Source organism: Tupaia chinensis, unplaced genomic scaffold (assembly GCF_000334495.1).
Source record: "Tupaia chinensis unplaced genomic scaffold, TupChi_1.0 Scaffold000170_1, whole genome shotgun sequence".
NCBI lineage: Eukaryota > Metazoa > Chordata > Mammalia > Scandentia > Tupaiidae > Tupaia > Tupaia belangeri.
In genome coordinates this window covers 2,449,843-2,459,282 of record NW_006159645.1, presented here as the reverse complement: position 1 = coordinate 2,459,282, position 9,440 = coordinate 2,449,843, and the positions used below count along the sequence as shown (strand labels likewise).

The window sequence follows — 9,440 nt, the reverse complement described above, 5'->3', positions numbered from 1 at the left end:
AATTATATTAACATTCCCTTTCCATACAAAAAAAAAAAAAAAAAAAAAAAAAAAAAAAAAAAAAACACAGAGGTGAAAAGTTAAAGTAGAGTAATATTGCTGTGCACACAGTTTTTTTTCCCCTTCCCAATGTTTTTCTCCTCAATGCGTGCAATTGGTAATTAAATATATTTCTACTGGTCTTGTGGCCATATGCCTACAATATGTAAAAATACATTTGCGCTTTTTTTTCCCCCTTCATTCCTTTTGTTCCCAGTGCTGACTGCTGTCAGAGCGAACCATCCAGATTCCCGTGTGCTGGTATCCATGGGCTCTGTCTTGCCAAACTGCCAGTCTGGAGCGTCACACCTTACTGCCTTTAAAGATTGCCCTGCAGAGATAGAGGGAAATGGCAATTTTTACATGATGCAGTCTGGCGACCCAAGAGATTTGAAGTCAGAACTGGTGCCAAGATTTACCCAGGAGAGCAAGCAGAGGCAAAAACAGAGAACCTGGGCCAAGAGGAAAAAAATGAAAAGAAGAAAGAAGAGCAAGGCTGGGGGATGGGAACCTACTGCCAACACTCTCTAGGGGTTCTCTCAAAAGGCCTGCACTGAAGGCCCACAGTGGGTGAAGGCCGAGTTGTCCGAATGTGTGGGTCCTACAGGAAGTCAAAGGGAAGAGGTCGGCTTTTTTTGCATGCCCTAAATTGTAGTAGATTGCAGAATGTAAATGAGACAATTATTACACCAACGCTCATCAAGCTGGGCTGGAAAGACTTCAATAGCCTGATGAATATGCATGCAAATTTGTTAATTAAGTTAATTATTCTGCTGAAAATTCATTTGTCTTCCAAGGACATTTTCCCAATGATTTTAACATGCTAGTACCATTAGTCATGCTCCATGCTATTTAACATTACTTTTTGTCCACTTTCGTTCCCCGCAACCCCCATTTTTTTTTAATATTTGGAAGTTTTAAAAACAGTTGATAGGTTCTTGTAATTGACCCCTGCAATGTTGGAAGATGCCTAGAGCCAGCTCAGTAGGCATCCTCAGAACCACGTTTCAATTAAATATTTCCTTGAAATATAAAATGTCTGCAGAATGTCACAATGGTGGGGAGGACAAGAGCTCTATCCGGGATCATTAAAGCTAGAATTTGAATGGTTCTCCATAGTGATTACAAGAGGTAATCTGTCCCCGCTGTGGGCGATTTCCCAAGCTCCATGCGTTATTTGATGCACGGATTTACCTTGCTGTGGGAAGTGTGGTGGTTCCAGCCTTCTCTCTCCTCGCGCTGCAAGGCGACCCCCAGCAAGCCTGTGTGTTCAAACGGGAACCAGTACTGTGGCACTTTTCTGTCACCCGTGAGGGCCCAAACCTGTTACCATGGCAACAAAGGGGAATCGTGTGTTTAACATCACATCTAAATGGCAAATTGAGATATTTGGGGAAAAAAGGAAAAAAAAAAAAAAAACAGTTGTATTTAATTTTGTTAGCCAACAGTAGCCCAGAATTATAGTATGATGTGTTTTTAATACAGCTGCGTGTTATTTTGCTGGGTAATGCAAGTTTACTTCATTGAGACCTTTATCATGAGCCTCAAAAATTGGGATCTTTGGGTACCCAGGTGAAGTTGTATGCAGATTCTTGATCTTAAAGCACATAGACATTCAAGAGGCACCTTAAATCTCCCTAAATCCACTTACAGTGATTTTAGCTTCCCATCCCTATTCAAAAGTCTGAACAAGAGGTCTGATCTTTGCCAGTGTTTTGAGTGGGACAGTAAGGTAGAATATTTGAATTGAAGAGTTTTCCAGAAAATCAGAGAAATATGGTTGTCTGCATACATTAGGCAATCACCACTGTTAGAAAGAGAAAGATTAATCTATGCATCATTCCAGGGGAGAGCCATATGTATGCTTAAAGGCTTCTCTTAGGGACGTTTATTTTCTTTAAAAAGAAGCTAAATTCAGATTCTTCCTTCAGTTCATAAAAGAAACTCCAGTATGGCTTCACAGTACAACCTGTGCCTTCCTAGTTAGGATTGATCAGACTACCTTAGCTAATGAAAACGGGATAAAATAATGAAGAAAACAAAACTTCACTGAAAGAGTTAAAGAAAAATTAATTGGCATGCCATCTCTATTTTATACAGTAGGAATGGCACTATGTGTCACATAGATCGTAAACCAATTAAGACGATATTTTAAACGCCGTAATTTCTATAATTCCATCTGCTTTACAAGGTTTAATTAGCGAAGTTACAAAAGCCAAATATATTTGAATATTTTGAAAGCAGGCTGAATGGCAGAAACTGAAAAGGTCCCATAAACATTTAACTACGCAACCATGTACAATTCATAAGAATACACTTTACATGTACTTCCAAATGATACATGCAGATTTTTCAAAAATTTACCAATAGTAAACCATATCCAAGGGAAATTATGATCATATGTTGCTAGGTTGTGTAAATTAATTCAGGTTTTTTTTTCTGTTTTTTATCACTTCCAGAGATTTCTTCTGATGAAAATCCCATACCTGTCATTTCATTTTGATTGTGGGCCCAATGAAGTGAGAGCTACATAAAATTAGGTGGTATCGAACACACTCCTTTAAATGTTCTTTCCACAGGTTTCTTAAAGAGGTTTGCCATTTTGCAAGTGGAAAGAAAATTTTTTAGATACATCCGAAAGCGTTTTTCAGTCTACCACTAAACTATTTGGAGAATAAGAGTACACTGAGGTGTGTCAGCTCTAAAATTTGAACACAAATTTAAGAATTCAACCCATTTCTCCACTATTAAAAGAAAGTCTTATTTTTGAATTTTAAGAAATGAGTCAAACATGAGGTCTTCCACGTTCCTTGGTTTGGATGTTGTGCTGAGCAGCTGTGCTTATTCTGGGCCTCATATGGCCTCAGTCACCAATGACTGACAGAACGGTGGTGACAATGTGACGTGTAATATTCTCTCTTCTCAAATGCCTGCCACGCCATGATTGTGACTCAGTGGGTGTCCAGCTCTGTCTTTCCTTCCTACTACACATCTGACATATAACAAGGTGTAATTAATTTTTTTATATGCTTGTCTTTTGCATCACCAGAAATACAGTGAGTATCATTTATGATTAAATCTACCCATATTCCATACTGCTTTTGTTTCCATTTGTGCTGAATACTATCGAGTGGGAAAGAAAAATGACTAATAAAAGAAAAGAGGAATCAGGCTTATGCTGAACATGCATTATCACGCTGGAAAACTAACATTGATTGAGAATCTACTCTGGCGGCACATGTTTTATGCACATCATATCGACAGACAAAAACACAAAACCCAGAAAGATTGAGACTCATGCTCAAGACATGAAAAGGAAAAAATGTAAAATTCCAATAAGCCAGCAGTAGGCATGCGATCTGGAGCCAGAAAACACACCTAGATTATTGGTTTTACTCCAAAGCTTTTAAGTATTCTAATGTGCCACTCTAAAAACTCACCTTATGGTGGCATGGTGGTTAAGGCACTATAGTTTTAGCCCCAAATCTGGTGGCTTGAAAAATCACACTAGGCATATTCATGTGGGTTCCCAAAATCCCAGAAGGAAAATGGATGAGAATGGACTGTGGTGTGGAAAGTCCCCCTCGGGAGTGATTTCTCACTTTCCTTCTCTCTGTGTCTCTTCAGCCCACACACATGCTCCTATGGCAAAAACCTGAAAAAGAAAAAAAAAAAAAAAACTTACCTTGAAATGCCACAATACTAGGGGTTCTCAAAAAGATGATAGTAAATAATTATTATGAGATAATGAGGCATAGATTTCAAAACTTTCTGTACCAAAATAAACTCGTACATCAATTCCATTTTGCCATGAACTGTTAGAAGTGCCCTCATAGAAAATACTTAATGTATTTATTAAATACTGCATCTATTTTATTCATAAAATATTACCTAGACTTCCCATCTTTTTCTTTCTTTTATTTACTTTTTTTTTTTTTTGGAGAGGTTTTCGCTATAGGGTACATGCGCTCGCCAGACAGACAGAGAGAGACAGAGACAGAAAGCGAGAAATCACCCCCCGGGGGGATGGCCACGCCGCAATCCCTTCTCCTCTATTCTCCTCTCAGGATCTTGGGCACGCACGTACACGTGCCCGGTGTGAGTTTAAGTCACCGGGTCCGGGACTCGAATCGCGGTCGACTACGTGGGAGTCCAGCGACATAGCCATTACGCTAACTGCTGGTCCCTAGACTTCCCATTTTTATTTCATTTTATTGTATTAATTTTCACTCTCCATGGACTTCTTTTAAAAGGACTCTTTTCTACTTTGATATAGTTTAAGGATTTGTTTTTTGGTTTTTTTTTTTTAGGAAAAAAAAAAAGAAACCTTCTCCCAAGAAGTTGGTTAAATAGATGTTGTTGGTAAGTAGTTGAGCAGTTGCAGGAGCATCTGTCCTGCTTCCCTCATCTGCATGTCTCTTTCTCCTCTTTCTCTCATCTGCAGGTCCTTCCCACTTGCTTGGGCTACCGTCAGAGGGCAGGGCTACCATCAGAGGACAAGGCTACCAAAGTCTTGGAGAGGAGGATTTATGTCTAGCTTAGAGGAAACAAATGCTTTCTCTTTCCTTCTAAAATAATGAGAATTAAGGATCCATGGAGCTCCCGAGAACCACCTTTGCTGTGGTGATAAAACTGAGATATTTCTTGATAAAAGCCAACATAGTAGGAAGCAGAGGAGAGAGAGAAAAAGAAAGAGATACATGGAATCATAAAGTTGTCAACTCAAAGGGACTGAACTTAGGACAGGAATCTAAAAGTTCTCTCTCCATTTCTCTCCCTCTCTACTTAGAGTTGGATAGTTACCCTAACATAGGCACCATGTAAAAGTCAGAAGAAATATTATGCATATATATATGTATATATGTGTGTGTAAATATCTATATATGTGTGTGTATGTATGTGTGTATATATATATATGTAGAGAGAGAGAGAGGTTTTTGCCATAGGGCATGTGAGCTTGTCTGAGAGACAGAGAGAGACAGCGAGAGGGAACATGGGAAAGCGAGAAATCACACCCTGGAGGGATGGCCATGCCACAGTCCCTTCTCCTCTGTTCTCCTCCTGGGATTTTGGGCACACACTCACATTTGCCTGGTATGGTTTTCAAGTCACCAGGTCTGGGATTTGAACTGTGGTCAGTCATGCAGGACTCTAGCGCCTTAACTATCATACCACCTACTGGCCTCCAAATTATATTTCTTAACTCCATGATATTTTTCATTCAAATCTCCTGAGGCAAAAGTGAGTCAATATCTCGAAAGAGTTATACATGCTGATTTTAAAAAGGTCCTCCACTGGCCCATCTGTGTCTATGTCCTATTTAGTCCTTGATCTCTATCTTCCAAACGTGTCAAAAATTATAATGAATCATCCATCCACCATAACAATGTATCAATTGTAATTCCATGCCAGAGTTGAGTTTCTGTACTAAAGTCACTGGCCACGAGTCAAACTGAGTTGTTTTCTAGCCCATGTCTGTATGACATTTGGAAGTGAACACTACAAACTGCTAGCCCAAGAATACACCTTGTGTCTTGAACTTTTTTAATTGCCTGCCTCCGATAATGGATTGAGAGAAATTTTTGCTATAGGATGTTTACTCACCAGAAAGACAGAAAGAGAGAGAGACAGAAAAAAAAGAAATCACTCCTGGGTGGGTTGATCACACCACAATCCCTTCTCCTCCAGTTTCCTTTGGGGATTTCGGGCATGCATGCACATGCACTCAGCATGAGTTTTAAGCCACAGGGTTAGGGACTTGAACCATTGTAGGTAATGTGGGAGTCCAACAACATAACCATTGAGCCATCTGCTGAGCCCAATAATGGATTTGACTTTGAAAAATTGTGTTATATCTACAGTTGTAAAGATCTATAAAGGATCAAGAAGTTGATTGTGCCCTTAGAAGTTGATGTTGTTCTATTTTATTGGGGATATTTGAACCAGAAATACAGTGAGCATAATTTTATTATTAAATCTATTCATATCCCATACAGCTTTTGTTTCCATTTTGTTGAGTACTGTTGAGTGGGAAAAATGGTTCATAAAGTGAAAGGGGAAACACAGACCTAAGTGTTTTTTTACAGAATTATTTATTTAAATTTTATTTATTATTACTACTATTTTAAATTTGCTGTAGGGCAAATGCACTTACCAGAGAGAGACAGAGAGAGAGAGAGAGGGAAAGTGTGAAAGCAAGCACCAAGTCTGGGACTCGAACCACACTCAACCATATGGGAGACCAGCACCTCAACAACCACAACACCTGCTGGGTCCCCAGACTTATGTTAAGCATACACATCATTCTGGAAAACTAACATTTATGGAGGATCTTCTCTAATGGGTCTACTATCAAAAACATGTTTTATTATACTCGTAGTCTAACAATATATCATCAGAGGACTGAACAAATAAGCACTAGGACAGTGTAACATCTCAGAGCAGAAGTCAGATTATATATTACATTGGTTCAAAGTCTTCCTCTGTCACATTTTGGCATTTGGAGTGACCTTGGGCATACTACTTCAGTTCTCTGTACCTTACTTGTATCATGTCCCAAATTAGGATAATAATAGGTTTTCCCTCACAAGGTGGTTCTGATTATTAAATGAGTTGGTAGTTGTAGAGTGTTTAAAACAGCACCTGGCACGTAATCAGGTCTCTAAAAATGTAAACTATTATTATTGGGTTTCTAATTTACTGGCGCAATAGTCAACTTTAGGGAGCTCTTTTTACTCTATTTACAGACTATCCAGTAGTTGACTAGTTGGTGTAATTGATACCCCCAGTTAAAATTCTTCATACTTCTTAGCAGTATGTATTTGCAAGAATTATCCAAACAACTGATTCCCATTCAAATCTATTTGTCTGAATGTAGTCTGTCTTGTTCACATCCTAGTTCTACCTTGAAAGAAATCTCATTTATTATATGTCCGTTATGAGCCAGGCATTGTATTAAGTGTTCATGGGGTTTACATAGACACATGCCATGAAGAAAATATGACCCCTGCCTTCTCAGACTTAGAATGGGGTGGGTGCTTATGTTGTGTACATAAAAACTAGAACACAATGTCTGAAGTGAGACATGCTTCAAAGAGAGTTAAGAGTTAAATTGCGTACCCATGCCACAAATTCAAATTTTGAAGTCCATACTCCCTGCCCCTCAAAATGTGGCAGAGTCTTTAAAGAGGTAACTATATTAATGTGAGGTCATTAGTGTGGGCCCATTTGCTGGTATCTAAGGAGGAAATGTGGATATAGACATACACAGAGGGAAACCATGTGAAAACAGAGGGAGAAGCTGGTCATCTGCAAGCCAAGGAGTGAGGCCTCAGAAGAAATCAATGCTGCCCACATCTCAATCTTGGACTTCTAAGCCTCCAAAACTGTGAGAAAATGACTACCAGGTTTTTGGTTGGTTGTTGGCTACAGCGCGCGTGCATTCACCAGAGAGACAAGGGAGGAAGTGAGAAATCACCCTCCAGGAGATAGCCACACTGCAATACTTTCTCCTCCATTCTCCTCTCAGGATTTTGGGCATGCACACACATGTGCCCAGAGTGTTTTTCAAGCCACCGGGTCTAGGACTTAAACCACTCAGTTGGCCATGTGGGATCCAGCCACCTTAACCTCCATGCTACCTTCTGGCCCATAAATGTCTGTTTATAAGTTACCAAGTCTTTGGTACTTTACTATGAAAGCCTTACCAAACTAATACAAAAGGGAAAAAAAAAATGTGTGCCACGTTGACTCAGAAAACTGAAAATACCCTTCCAGCTGAGGCACTTAGGAAAACTGTACCTAAAGACTGGCTTCTGTGGCGGCCTTTGGAGAGGAGATGGCTGCACAGAGCTGAGAAGCAGGTGTTGCTCACAGTGGGAGGAGCCTGTCACGCATGTGGCTGTGGAGACACCCAGGATTAGCTCTCAAACTTGACAAAATGGAAGAAGAGATCAAAGTATGGGTTGATAATAGGTTTGGATTTTAGTCTACATACAATGGAAGGAAAATCCACAAAATACCTTCGTAGCTTTATAACAAAACCTGAGCTGTGCTTTAAGAGGACTCACCTGGAATACCCGATGATCCCTTGGAAGCTATCTGAGTGAGGGAAGAATGCCTGTCAACCTATGCATAGAGGATAAAAAGAAAGATTCAGGGGGAAAAAGGGTGCTGGAGAGATGAAATCCCTGGCAGTGCTGTAGGAGGCAGGGAAAAGAAGAACTAAGAGACAGCTGGGAGGTTCTGATTTTGTGGTCCAGGAGAACAAGTTAATAGGATTTATTATAGTGATAGAAAGAGAATGGAAAACAGGTCTAGGGAAGAAGACAATCAGCACAGCAGAGTTTTAGAGCTACTGAAGAGTATGTGAATCTAAGACTGTGCTGCTAAACAGAAATACCTGAGACTGGGTGAGTGATAAAGAATAGAAGGTTTATGGGATCAGCAGTTAGCATAATGGCTGTGTCGCTGGACTCCCATGTCGTTGACCGTGGGTCGAGTCCCGGATTCCGCTGCGTAAACTCATGCTGGGTGCGTGTGTGCGCATGCCCAAGATCCCAAGAGGAGAACGGAGAAGGGAATGCGGCATGATCATCCCCCCTATGGGGGTGATTTCTCACTTTCTGTCTGTCTCTCTCTGTCTGTCTGGTGAGCGCATGTGCCCTATAGCAAAAACCTCTCAAAAAAAAAAAGAATAGAAGATTTAGTTGGCTCACAATTTCAGTGGCTGGGACATCCAAGAGCACAGGGCCAGCATCTGGCCAGTCTTTGCTACAGCACATGGCAGAAGAAAGCGGAAAGGTCAGTGGGCACATGCAAAGAGAGAGAGGCCTGTGGGCAGCTCTTACTGCAATAACATCCAGCTCTCAGGGGAGCTAACCCTGCAAGAACTCCCTCCTTCCTGCCGGGCAGCGCTAATCATAATCCAAACACCAGCCAACAGGCCTCACCAATTAAAGGTCTCGCCACCCCCAACACCATTATGTGGAGGACCAAATTCCAATATAAAACACTTTGGGGGATAAATCATTATTCAAACTATAATAAGGACTGATAAAAATGTAGTTGGAAACTGAAATGCATGTATGTAGATCAGAAAAGAAGAAATACATAAACAGTATATAATCTTTATTTGGAGCTAAATTATATATTGGCTTCAGCTTTTGTGAAAAATTGCTTATATTTATTTATATTTGTTGCTTATATTTATTTCTTTTTTTAAAATAACTACTTATTTCATTTATTATTATTATTATTACTATTTTTAAACTTGCTATAGAACATGTACGCTCAAGAGAGAGAAAAGTGAGAAAGGAAGCTGCTAGGTCTGGGACTCAAACAGTGGTTGGCCATGTGGGCGTCCAGTGCCTTAATGAGCATACTACCTGCTGGACCAAGAT

At 40.1% G+C, this 9,440-nt stretch overlaps 1 long non-coding RNA gene across 2 annotated transcripts in view; it reads right to left on the bottom strand.

The window, feature by feature from the left end:
• Positions 1 to 123: 123 nt before the first annotated feature.
• Positions 124 to 9,440, bottom strand: part of LOC102470100 (uncharacterized) — a 31,173-nt gene continuing 21,856 nt past the window's right edge. For both annotated transcript variants that reach the window (XR_334212.1, XR_334213.1), the window contains 2 exons: positions 1,234 to 1,362; positions 124 to 370 (listed from right to left, as the gene is read on the bottom strand). This is a non-coding gene — a long non-coding RNA (uncharacterized LOC102470100). The remainder of the gene's footprint in view (positions 371 to 1,233; positions 1,363 to 9,440) is intronic.